This window comes from Trachypithecus francoisi, unplaced genomic scaffold, assembly GCF_009764315.1.
Source record: "Trachypithecus francoisi isolate TF-2019V2 unplaced genomic scaffold, Tfra_2.0 Lachesis_group16, whole genome shotgun sequence".
NCBI lineage: Eukaryota > Metazoa > Chordata > Mammalia > Primates > Cercopithecidae > Trachypithecus > Trachypithecus francoisi.
In genome coordinates, this window is record NW_022681461.1 from 42,366,927 (window position 1) to 42,380,650 (window position 13,724).

Below are 13,724 nucleotides of genomic sequence, written 5' to 3' on the forward strand. Positions count from 1 at the left end.
ACAGATGCTTAAGGCAGGAATAGGAATGAAGAGATTCAAGAGCAGTCAGACACATTGGCTCATACCTGTAATCCCAACACTTTGAGAGGCCCATGCTGGAATATCACTTGAGGTCAGAAGTTTGAGACTAGCCTGGCCAACATGGCAAAACCCCGTCTCTACTAAAAAAAATAAAACATACAAAAATACAAAAATACAAAAAATACAAAAATTAGCTGGACGTAGTGGCTCATGCCTGCAATCCCAGCACTTTGGGAGGCCAAGGCAGGCAGATCACTTGAGGTCAGGAGTCCAAGACCAGCCTGGCCAACATGGTGAAACCCCATCTCTACTAAAAAAAAAAAAGAAAAAAAGCACAAAAATTAGCTGGGGGTGATGGCGCATGCCTGTTTTCCCAGCTACTTGGGTGACTGAGGCATGAAAATCACTTGAACCCAGGAAGTGGAGGTTGCAGTGAGCCATGATTGCACCTCTGCACTCCAGCCAGGGCAACAGAGTGAGATTCCATAAAAAAAGAGAGAGGGAGAGAGAGATTCAAGACCTATTTCTAGGGATGAATTCACACAAATTAGTAAACAACTAGAGGTAGATAGTGAGTGTGTTAGGCAGTTTTTGTGTTACTATAAAGGAATATCTGAGACTGAATAATTTATAAATAAAAGAGGTTTAATTGGTTCATAGTTCTGCAAGCTGCACAAGCATGGCACCAACATCTTGGCTTCTGGTGAGACCTCGGAAGCTTACAATCACGGTGGAAGGCAAAGGGAAGCAGCATATGTATTAGTCGGTTTTCATCCTGCTGATAAAGACATATCAGAACCTAGGTAATTTACCAAAGAGAGAGGTTTATTGGGCTTACAGTTCCACATGGCTGGGAAGACCTCAAAATCACAGTGGAAGGCAAAAGGCACATCTCACATGGCAGCAGACAAGAGAAGAACTTGTACAGGGAAACTCCTCTTTTTAAAATTATCAGATCTCATGAGACTTATTCACTATCACAAGAGCAGCATGGGAAAGACCTGCCTCAATGATTCAATTATCTCCTACCAGGTCCCTCCCACAACATGTTGGCATTCAAGATGAGATGTGGGTAGGGACACAGTCAAGGCATATCATTCTGCCCCTAGTCCCTTCCAAATCTCATGTCCTCACATTTCAAAACCAATAATGCCTTCTCAACAGTCCTCCAAAGTCTTATCTTATTTGAGAATTAACTCAAAAGTCCACAGTACAAAGTACAAAGACTCATCTGAGACAAGGCAAGTGCCTTCACCCTATGAGCCTGTAAAATCAAAAGCAAGTTAGTTCCTTCCTAGATAGAATGGGGGTACACGCATTAGATAAATACAGCCATTCCAAATGGGAGAAACTGGCCAAAACGAAGGGGCTACAGGCCCTATGCAAGTCCAAAATCCATCAGGGCAGTCAAATCTTAAAGCTCCAAAATGATCTCCTTTGACTCCATGTCTCACATCCAGGTCAAGCTGATGCAAGAGGTAGGTTTCCATGGTCTTGGGCAGCTCCATCCCTATGGCTTTGCAGATACAGCCTCCCTCCTGGCTGCTTTCACAGGCTGGCACTGAGTCTCTAATGCTAATATCTCTAATTATTTTTATTGCCACAACTAACCTTCTCGGACTACTACCCCACTCATTTACACCTACCACCCAGCTGTCTATGAATTTGGCAATGGCAGTCCCTCTATGGACTGGTACAGTGATTACAGGCCTCCGCTTTAAAACCAAAAACTCCCTAGCCCATTTTTTACCACAAGGCACACCCACATTTCTTATTCCCATACTAGTAATTATTGAAACTATTAGCTTATTTATTCAACCAGTGGCCCTAGCTGTACGTCTAACCGCTAATATCACAGCAGGACATCTACTCATGCATCTAATCGGAAGTGCCATATTAGCATTATTAACCATTAATTTTCTTGCAACTTCACTAACCTTCCTACTCCTCTTGCTATTAACAATCCTAGAGATTGCAGTAGCCCTAATCCAAGCCTATGTTTTCACGCTCTTGGTAAGCCTTTATTTACATGATAATACCTAATGACCCACCAAACTCACCCCTACCATATAGTCAAACCTAGCCCATGACCTCTAACAGGAGCTTTATCAGCTCTTCTAATAACATCCGGCTTAATTATATGATTTCACTTTTATTCCATAATTCTACTAATATTAGGATTATTAACTAACATATTAACAATATATCAATGATGACGCGATATTGTACGAGAAAGCACTTATCAAGGTCACCATACAACACCAGTTCAAAAAGGCCTCCGTTACGGAATAGTCTTATTTATTATTTCAGAAGTTTTCTTCTTTGCAGGCTTCTTCTGAGCATTCTACCACTCAAGTCTTGCCCCTACACCACATCTAGGAGGACACTGGCCACCAACAGGCATCACTCCCCTAAATCCCCTAGAAGTACCCCTCCTAAATACTTCTGTATTACTTGCATCAGGGGTCACAATCACTTGAGCTCATCACAGCTTAATAGAAAACAACCGAAAACAAATAATCCAAGCCCTGCTTATTACAATTCTATTAGGCACCTACTTCACCCTCTTACAGATATCTGAATATTATGAAGCACCCTTCACTATCTCTGATGGCATTTATGGCTCAACATTTTTTGTTGCTACCGGCTTCCACGGACTTCACGTTATTATTGGATCTACCTTTCTTACCGTTTGCCTTATCCGCCAGCTACTATATCATTTTACATCAAATCATCATTTTGGTTTTGAAGCGGCTGCTTGGTACTGACACTTTGTAGACGTCGTCTGACTCTTCCTTTACATCTCCATTTACTGATGAGGTTCCTATTCTTTTAGTATAACTAGTACAGCTGACTTCCAATTAGCTAGCTTCGATAATATTCGAAAAAGAATAATAAACCTAGTACTAGCCCTAACAATTAACACCCTCCTAACCCTGCTACTAATAATCATTATATTTTGATTACCCTTACTTAACCCCTACGCAGAAAAGGCAGACCCCTACGAATGCGGCTTTGACCCACTAAACTCCGCTCGCATCCCTTTTTCCATAAAATTTTTTCTAGTCGCTATTACTTTCCTACTATTCGACTTAGAAATTGCTCTACTATTACCTCTGCCATGGGCCCTCCAAACAACAAACCTCCCTGTAATAATCAAATCATCAATAATACTAATCATTATTTTAACCCTCGGCCTAGCATACGAATGAACTCAAAAGGGGCTGGACTGAACCGAATTGGCAAGTAGTTTAAATAAAACAAATGATTTCGACTCATTAGATTATGATAATCATACTAGCCAAATGCCCATTATTTATATAAATATTATGTTAGCATTTCTTATCTCACTCCTAGGCATATTAATCTATCGTTCACATCTAATATCCTCTTTATTATGCCTAGAAGGAATAATACTCTCTCTATTTATTATAAGTACCCTCATAGCCTTAAACATACACTTTCCCCTAGCTAATATCATACCCATTGCTCTACTAGTATTCGCCGCTTGCGAGGCAGCAGTAGGTCTTGCCTTACTAGTCTCAATCTCAAACACATATGGTCTAGATTATATCCATAACCTAAACTTACTCCAATGCTAAAAATAATTCTTCCCACAATTATGCTATTACCAACAACATGATTTTCCAAAAACAATATATTATGAATTAACTTAACCATACACAGCTTAATTATCAGTCTTATTCCCCTCATATTTTTTAATCAAACTAGTAACAACCTCACTAGTTACTCAACTTACTTATCCTTTGACCCATTATCAACACCCCTTCTAACGCTAACCGCCTGACTCTTACCCCTCATGATTATAGCAAGCCAGTACCACTTACATGACGAAAACCCTTCACGAAAAAAACTTTATCTCTCCATAATAATTTTTCTACAAATCTCTTTAATTATAACATTTATATCCACAGAACTAATCTTGTTCTATATCTTATTTGAAACCACCCTCATCCCTACCCTAATTATTATTACCCGATGAGGTAATCAAGCAGAACGCCTCAACGCAAGTACATATTTCCTATTCTACACATTAGCTGGTTCCCTTCCCTTACTAATTATATTAATATTTACATATAATAATACAGGCTCATTAAACATTGTGTTACTAACACTCACAGCCCAAAAATTAACAACCACCTGGTCCCACAACTTAACTTGACTGGCATGCATAATAGCTTTCATAGTAAAAATGCCCTTATATGGTCTACACCTATGGCTCCCCAAAGCCCACGTTGAAGCCCCCATTGCCGGATCAATAGTCCTTGCCGCAGTACTTTTAAAACTAGGTGGCTACGGTATAATGCGACTCACCTCAATCCTCAACCCCTTGACAGAATATATAGCCTATCCCTTCCTCATACTATCCTTATGGGGCATAATCATAACAAGCTCAACCTGTCTCCGACAAACAGACCTAAAAGCACTTATCGCATATTCCTCCGTAAGCCATATAGCCCTAGTAATTACAGCCTCCCTCATCCAAACCCCCTGAAGCTTTACTGGCGCTATTATCCTTATGATTGCCCATGGCCTTACTTCATCTATACTATTTTGCCTAGCAAATTCAAACTATGAACGAACCCACAGCCGCATTATATTGCTCTCTCGAGGACTTCAAACCCTACTTCCACTAATAGCCTTCTGATGATTTGTAGCAAACCTCACCAATCTAGCCCTACCCCCCACCATTGATTTAATTGGAGAACTATTGGTAACAGCAACCTTATTTTCTTGATCACATGTCACCATTATGCTCACAGGACTAAATATATTAATTACCGCCCTCTATTCTCTATATATATTTATTACAACACAACGAGGGACACTCACCTCCCACATTATAAACATAAAACCCTCCTTCACACGAGAAAATATATTGATATTTATACATATTTCCCCCATCATCCTTCTATCCCTCAACCCCAATATTATTATAGGCTTCACCTCTTGTAAATATAATTTAACCAAAATATTAGACTGTGAATCTAAATACAGAAGCCCACCCCTTCTTATTTACCGAGAAAGCTTGCAAGGACTGCTAATCCATGCCTCCGTACTTAACAAAACGGCTATCTCAACTTTTAAAGGATAATAGATATCCGTTGGTCTTAGGAACCAAAAATATTGGTGCAACTCCAAATAAAAGTAATAAATGCATGCCTCCATTGTTATACTGACACTAGCTTACCTAACACTTCCAATTATTATTACCCTCATTAAACCCAACAAAAATCACCTATACCCTAATTACGTAAAAACAATTATAATATTTACCTTTATCTTCAGTCTCTTTCCCATAACCCTATTCATTCTATTAGACCAGGATATAGTTATCTCAAACTGACATTGAACAACTATTCAGTCCCTAGAACTAACACTAAGTTTTAAACTAGACTATTTCTCCATAATATTCACCCCAATTGCACTATTTATTACTTGGTGCATTATAGAGTTTTCCCTATGATATATAAACTCAGATCCAAATATTAATCAGTTCTTCAAGTATCTCCTTATTTTTCTCATTACCATATTAATTTTAATCACCGCTAATAACCTCTTCCAACTCTTCATCGGATGAGAGGGTGTTGGAATTATATCCTTCCTACTAATTGGCTGATGACATGCCCGAACAGACGCCAACACAGCAGCTACTCAAGCAATTCTGTATAACCGTATTGGTGACATCGGCTTTGTCCTAGCCATAGCATGATTTCTTCTCCATTATAACTCATGAGACCTCCAACAAATATTTATCCTAGATTCTAAACCAAGTTTTTTACCACTAATAGGACTTCTCCTAGCAGCAACAGGAAAATCAGCCCAACTTGGCCTCCACCCTTGATTACCCTCCGCTATAGAAGGCCCAACCCCAGTTTCAGCCTTACTCCATTCTAGCACTATGGTGGTGGCAGGGGTGTTTTTACTTATTCGCTTTCACCCCTTAATAGAAAATAGTATATTAATTCAAAGTCTTACACTATGTCTAGGAGCTATTACCACCCTATTTATAGCAATCTGCGCCCTAACACAAAACGATATCAAAAAAATTGTAGCCTTCTCTACCTCAAGTCAATTAGGATTAATAATAGTTACCATTGGCATTAACCAACCACACCTAGCATTCCTACATATCTGCACTCATGCCTTCTTCAAAGCCCTATTATTCATCTGCTCTGGCTCTATTATTCACAATTTAAATAACGAACAAGATATTCGAAAAATAGGTGGATTATTTAAAATAATACCCATCACTTCAACTTCTCTAACCATCGGTAACCTAGCACTTACAGGTATACCTTTTCTCACAGGCTTCTACTCCAAAGATCTTATTATCGAAACCGCAAACACGTCATATACCAATGCCTGAGCCCTATCTACTACTCTTATCGCCACCTCCCTAACAAGCGCCTACAGCACCCGAACTATTATTCTAGCACTAACAGGACAACCCCGCTTTTCAACCTCAACTCACATTAATGAAAACAACCCAGCTTTACTAAATCCAATAAAACGTTTAACACTAGGCAGCCTACTCGCAGGGTTTCTTATCACTAATAATATTTTCCCCACCACATCACCCCAACTAACCATACCCTATTACCTAAAACTCTTAGCTCTATGCATAACCATCCTAGGTTTCCTAATAGCCCTAGACTTAGCCCTTATAACCAACAACCTCAAAATATACACTCCATCACATATATTTAAATTTTCTAACATGTTAGGATATTTCCCCATTACAATTCACCGAATAATCCCCTACCAAAATCTAATTATAAGTCAAAACCTAGCCTTTATCTTACTAGACTCAATCTGACTAGAAAAATTAATACCCAAAACAATCTCACATATCCACGCTACTGCCTCCATTACTATAACCACCCAAAAAGGCATGATCAAACTTTATTTCCTCTCCTTCCTTATTTCCCTCATCCTAGTCACACTATTAATTGTATAATCTATTACCTCGAGTAATTTCAATAACAACATAAACACCAACAAATAATGTTCAACCAACAACCACTACTAACCAACGACCATAATCATATAAAGCGCCTGCACCAATAGAATCTTCACGAATTAGCCCTGGCCCCTCTCCCTCAAAAATCACCCAACTTCCTATATTATTTAAATTAACCACCACTACTAACTCACCATAATCTAAAACTCATAGAATCAACCCCACCTCCATCGCCAATCCAACTAATAAACTACTCAACACTTCAAATCCCGAAACCCATGCCTCAGGGTATTCCTCAATAGCCATCGCAGCAGTATAACCAAAAACAACCATTATACCTCCCAAATAAATCAAAAATATTATTAAGCCCATATAAGTACCCCCATAGTTTAAAATAATTACACAACCAATTATACCACTGACAATCAATGCCAAGCCCCCATGTAGCTTGTAGCCCCCATGTACCATGTAGCTTTTCTAGGTACATGGTACATGTAGCCCCCATGTACCATGTAGCTTTTCTAGGTACATGGTACAAGCTGTCAGGTGGATCTACCACTCTGGGGTCTGAAGGATGGTGGCCCTCTTCTCACAGCTCCACTAGATGGTACCTTAGTAGGGACTCTGTGTGGGGGCTCCTACCCCACATTTTCCTTCTGCACTGCCCTACCAGATGTTCTCCATGAGGTACCCACCCATGAGCAAACTTCTGCCTGGGTATCCAGGCATTTCCACACATCTTCTGAAATCTAGGCAGAGGTTCCCAAACCTCAATTCCTGACTTCTGTGCACCTGCAGGCTTGATATCACATGGAAGCTGCCAAGGCTTGAGGCCTACATCCTCTGAAGTAACAGCCCAAGCTGTACCTTGGCTTCTTTTTTTCACGGCTGGAGCATCTGGGATGCAGGGCACCAAGTCCCTAGGCTATATACAGTGGAGGAACCCTGAGCCTGGCCCACAAAACCATTTTTTCCTCCTACACCTCTGGGCCTGTGATGGAAGGGGTTGCCATGAAGACTTCTGACATGCCCTGGAGACATTTTCCCCATTGTCCTGGGTATTAACATTAAGCTCCTTATTACTTATGCAAATTTCTGTAGCTGGCTTAAATTTCTCCTCAGAAAATGGGACTTTTTTTTCTATCACATTGTCAGGCTGCAAATTTTCCAAACTTTTATGCTCTAGTTCCCTTACGAAATTGAGTGCCTTTAACAGCACCCAAGTCACCTCTTGAATGTTATACTGCTTAGAAATTTCTTCCACCAGATGCCCTAAATCATCTCCCTCAAGTTCAAAGTTCCACAAATCTCTAGGGCAGGGGCAAAATGCTGCCAGTCTCTTTGCTAATAACAAGAGTTACCTCTACTTCAATTCCCAACAAATTCCTCCTCTCCATCTGAGACCACCTCAGCCTAGACCTTATTGTTGATATCACTATCAGCATTTTTGTCAAAGTGATTCAGCAAGTCTCCAGGAAGTTCCAAATGTTCCCACATTTTCCTGTCTTCTTCTGAGCCCTCTAAACTGTTCCAACCCTGCCTGTTATCCAGTTCCAAAGTCGCTTCCATATTTTTGGGTATATTTTCAGGAATGCCCCATTCTACTGGTGCCAATTTACTGTATTAGTCCATTTTCACACTACTGGTAAAGACATATGCAAGACTGGGCAATTTACAAACGAAAGTTTTATTGAATTTACAGTTTCCCATGGCTGAGGAGGCCTCATAATCATGGCGGAAGATAAAAGGCAAGTCTCACATGGTGGCAGACAAAATAACTTGTACAAGGGAAACTCCTTTTTTTAAAACTATCAGATCTCATGAGACTTGTTCACTCTCACGAGAACAGCACAGGAAACACCTGCGCCCATGCTTCAATTATCTCCTACCAGGTCCCTCCCACAACACGTGGGAATTCAAGATGAGATTTGGGTGAGAACACAGCCAAACCGTTTCAGCATACCATAGAGCAAGAGGGGGAGTAAGGAGGGAGGTGCCACGCTCTTTTAAACAACCAGATCTCATGTGAATTCTGAGCAATAACTCGTCGTTATTACAAGGACAGCACCAAAGCATTCATGAGTGATCCACCCCCATGACCCTCACCAGGCCCCACCTCCAACACTGAGGATTACATTTCAACATGAGATTTGAAGGGGACAAACATCCAAAGCATATCAGTGAGAGAAAATAAAACATCCTGATTCTTAGGTTTCTACTTTGGGCAATTGGATATCTTTTGAAAAGGAAAGTAGAAATTAAAATATTAAGCTTTGTACTCTAGCTTCTAGCACTCATCTGTTTGGTGACATTTTGCGATCTCTAAGTCTCACTCACTATGGACCCTGAATATTTTATAATTATAGCACATGGCAAAAGGCTCAGATTCTGGTGTTAGCCTGGGTGAAAATTCTAACATTTTTAGTTGTGTGACAAAGATGTTTAATTTCTTTGTTCCTCAGGGTTTTTTTTTTTTTAATTTTTATTTTTAACCTGTGAAATAGTGATAAGAATTATACCCAACCTATTAGGTTACTGTGAGGAATAAAAGACTTCTTACATGGAAAATAATTGAAGCAGTATCTAGCCCACAATAAATACTCAGGCAGTGTCAACCATTAGCACCTATATTTCTTTTTACAGAAAGACAATTTGTTTGCCAGTCCTGATCTTATGAAATCTAACCCAGCCAGAACGGTGCCAGTAACCTTGTTTGATAAGAGGATTAAAACAGATAGGCTGAAAATATAATTCACTATATTTTGATTTTGTTAAATTTAGTTAACAATTTTATTTTTGATATATAAATACCTACACCATTGGGAATTTTAAATGTCACTTTCAAGCATTAATTCTTCATAACTGAATGTATTGATTATCAAGTAGGAAAAGATAACATAGCAGTAGGGATGCCCCATTTCCAATCTCAGGTGACACAACTCCAAAGGATCCCAAGATGAGCCATGCTATGCATAGGCTGTGCAGCTAAACAAGGAAGTTAGTGGATGGATTCATAAAAAGAGGAAGACACAGTATCTTATTATACATGGCAGCTTCCATCCAAATAATGTCAGCATATACAGAGCTCCTTGTTTCTCATGCTTAGCATGAACTATATGAATAATAAGCTAAGTAGCTCCTGTTTTCTTTGAAAACTGTCACTTCATTGGAATTAAAACCTTTGTTATTTTAAGTTAAATAAAACCAATTTGAACATGTTTTTCCTACATCAAAAGCTTGAATTATTCTTTTTATGTTTAGATTCTCCATGATATTTTCTTAGAGTAACTTTTAGAATATGAATTTATAAATGAATAGAGATTTAAAACCATGAAATTGAAAATATTAACAAATCATTGCAAGCAAGAAGTGTCAACTACTAATAATCACAAGAAAGCTATAAAGAAATATGGGGTTATTGTTGTTTTTCATCTTCTTTCTAAATTGCCTCATAAACAATATGTAAATGTGCTAAAACTCCTTTAAAAATGTTTTGTGAGGAGAATATACTCCAATGCAGAGCATATAACTAGAATTTATCTCTTGAAAGTATGAATTTTGTATAGCTCAGGGACCATCCTGTCACAGTTTGCACCAATTTTGTTCCCTTAGACAGGCTTATTTCTGTCTAAATTTGCTGGAAGGTATGTCAGCACAACGAAAAATAAATAATAAAAAAGAATTAGATGAAGACAAAAGCAGTTATTTCTAGTCCCCACTGTCTTCCCAGGAGAATATACACCAATAATTGGAGGGTCCATTGTTTTGTGAAAGTATAATGGGTGAAATGAGGCAAGGTTTGAGAAGTCAGTGTGAGGCAATATATAGGTCATTTATGTACGTTATAGGTGTACATAAAGAAGGAAGAGAGCTAGAATATGAAATCAGACCCAGTAGGGATGTAGAGACACAAGACTTTGGGCAGAGCAGAAATACCTCTTGGGGAGAATTTATAGTAATTAAATTAAACTAAATTATTTAATAAAGTAATTATTGCTGTGTGATGTAAAATGTACACTATCTTCTTCATTTCTAGCCGAAAGCTTCTGTAAAATATTCAGCACTCACATATGCTCGGTGGATTGGATTTGCAAAAAAGCACTTGTCTTTTCTGAAGATGAGTGTTAAAGAAAAGTCAAACAAAAACCGAGGCTGTCAGAAAGGACCATCACACAGAAAGGTTACACCAACAAAAGATAGACCAAAGGGCTCTAAAATTATGGGAGGAAAATTAAAGAGCTTCTCCCATTGCCGTGTATCAGAAAACGTTAATATTTTCTAGAATGGCCTTTTCTTCCACAAGAGATTTAAAAAAAAATTAAAAAATAAAAATACCTGGATATTAGGCCGGGCACGGTGGCTCATGCCTGTAATCCCAGCACTTTGGGAGGCAGAGGCAGGTGGTTCACGAGGTCAGGCATTCGAGAACACTCTGGCCAACATAGTGAAACCCCGTCTCTACTAAAACTACAAAAAAAAATAGCCGGGCATGGTGCCAGGCACCTGTAATCCCAGCTGTTGGGGAGGCTGAGGTAGGAGAATCGCTCGAACCTGTAAGGCGGAAGTTGCAGTGAGCCGAGATGGCGCCACTGCCCTCCAGCCCGGGAGACAGTGCGAGACTCCATCTTAAAATAAATAAATAAAAATAAAATAAAATAAACTGAATATTAGTAATTGCTTAAGCAGATAATATACTTGCATGAAATAAGATACTTTAGTTGTAATTCAATAGATGTTTGGAATTATCATTGAACACATAGGAAAGAGAAACCAATGTGTGAAGGAATACACAGCTGTGCATTTCAATGATTGGCTGTTTTCCTATGTTCTGTTGGCAGCTCAAAGACAGGGGTATGCAGGAGCTCTAGGAAGAGTGCTAAGATGGCAATTTCTTCTTCGGTCACAAACCAAAGTAGTTTTTCTGTTTGTTTGTTTGCTTGGCCTAGTTTCACTGGGTACAGAGGAAGGTCAACATGTTAAAGCAATGTATTCAAACATTTAAAAGATTTGAAATAGCCTGGGCGCTGGGGAGTCATTCTAATGGCTGCTCTAAATACCATTTGGGAAGGTCAAAAGGAGAGCCTGCAGACGGGCCGCGCTGGAGAGAGAACCTCCGCCAGGCAGGCTGCAGGGCTACAAATCCCAGGGAGGCTTCAGGGTGGGGGTCGGCTGCAATCTGCTGCCAACCGGATCCTGTGTAGTCCACAGGGGAACATACCCGGAGAAGGACGAGCAGAACATGGCTGCCTAACAGATGGCACTGAAACCTGATGCCTCTGGTGAGAGAAAAATCTGCCAAAACCAGGTGTTTCACAGGTTTTCTGCATTTTTTTTTCTTTTTCTTTTCTTTTTCATTTTATTTTCGGAATTTTTCTGTATGGGTCTATTCCAAAAGTTTCCATAGGAGCACAGCTGTCTAGGAGTTATCTAAGGAAACAAGAATTTTTTTTTTTAAGCATAGAGATTTTGGAAGCAGCTTTTGGGGACCACCCATACGTGCCACATACTGAGAGTCCTTTAATCAGGTCATTTCCAGGCACAACAAGAGCATAAGTGGAAGTTTCAACTGTTCTTATCAGTTCTCCTGGGAAAAGTGGCTAAACTAAACAGATTGCCTCGTTCGTGAAAACTGTGTCAGCAGCCTCAGAATACTCAGATTATTCCTATTAATAATCTTTCATGTATGTTCAGCAAGCCTTCTTTGTCTGTTAAACGAAGTTAGGGGTGGGGGGATCTTCTAATGGGAAAGGACCCAGAAATGCATGCTTCTGCTCGTGGTGCAACACTAAAAGATGATAGGGAAGCAAAAGGCAATTAATAAAGACTGCTCTGTGCAGTGGCAGTTGGGCACAGAGGATGATTCTGCATCTATTATAAATCAACTCTGCCTTGACTCATGGGAAAAGAAAATATGGGTCTCATGATTCAAAACCCAGAACATCTACTGAGAGTCACATTTCATTTGGAGGAAGAGGTCACTCTTCCTCAACATTTTACACTCCCTCATGTTAGAGGAAGCTATCCTTCCAGCCTTTCATCCATTCCATGCTTCTGACTGAGTAATTTGATTCAGAGACTTTTATGCTCAGTCACCTCTCTCTCTCCTTAACTAGATATGAGCATGAAAGCCCTAAAATGCAGACTGGGAACTAAATGAGGCAAGTAGGAAAGTTTCTTAGGATTTGAACTGTTTGCTAGCAAGTCCTGCATTTGGAGAGTTTTTGAGACAATGATATATAAAATAATAAAGAGTTCATTTATTCATATGCTAACTACTTATTAGGTTCTCAATGCTATTTTAGTGTCAGAATACAAATGATCCTCGACTTTCCATCAGGTTTTCCAATAAACTTTTCCTAAATGGAGACTATGGTGAGTAAAAAATGTTTACATTTTACACACCCAGCTTGCCAAACATTATAGCACATCATAGTTTAGCACAGCCAACAGTAAATAGCCTCAGAACATTTCCATTAGCCTACATTTGGGCAAAATCACCTGGCAACACAGTACACTGTAGAGTATCAGTTGTCTACTCGCTTGATTGCGTGGATGACTGGGAGCCATAGCTAACCGCACAGCTCTGCATTGACAGAGAGTATCTTGCTGCATGTTACAAGCCCAGGAAAAGATCAAAATTCAAAATTTCAAGGATGGTTTCAAATGAATGGATGTTGATTTTGCACCATTGTAAGGAAAAAAAAATTGTCGTCAAGCG

The 13,724-nt window shown here is 39.4% G+C and overlaps 1 pseudogene; it reads left to right on the top strand.

Moving 5' to 3' along the window:
- Positions 1–2,885: 2,885 nt before the first annotated feature.
- On the top strand, positions 2,886–7,369 carry LOC117098581 (annotated as a pseudogene).
- The last annotated feature ends 6,355 nt before the right edge of the window (positions 7,370–13,724 follow it).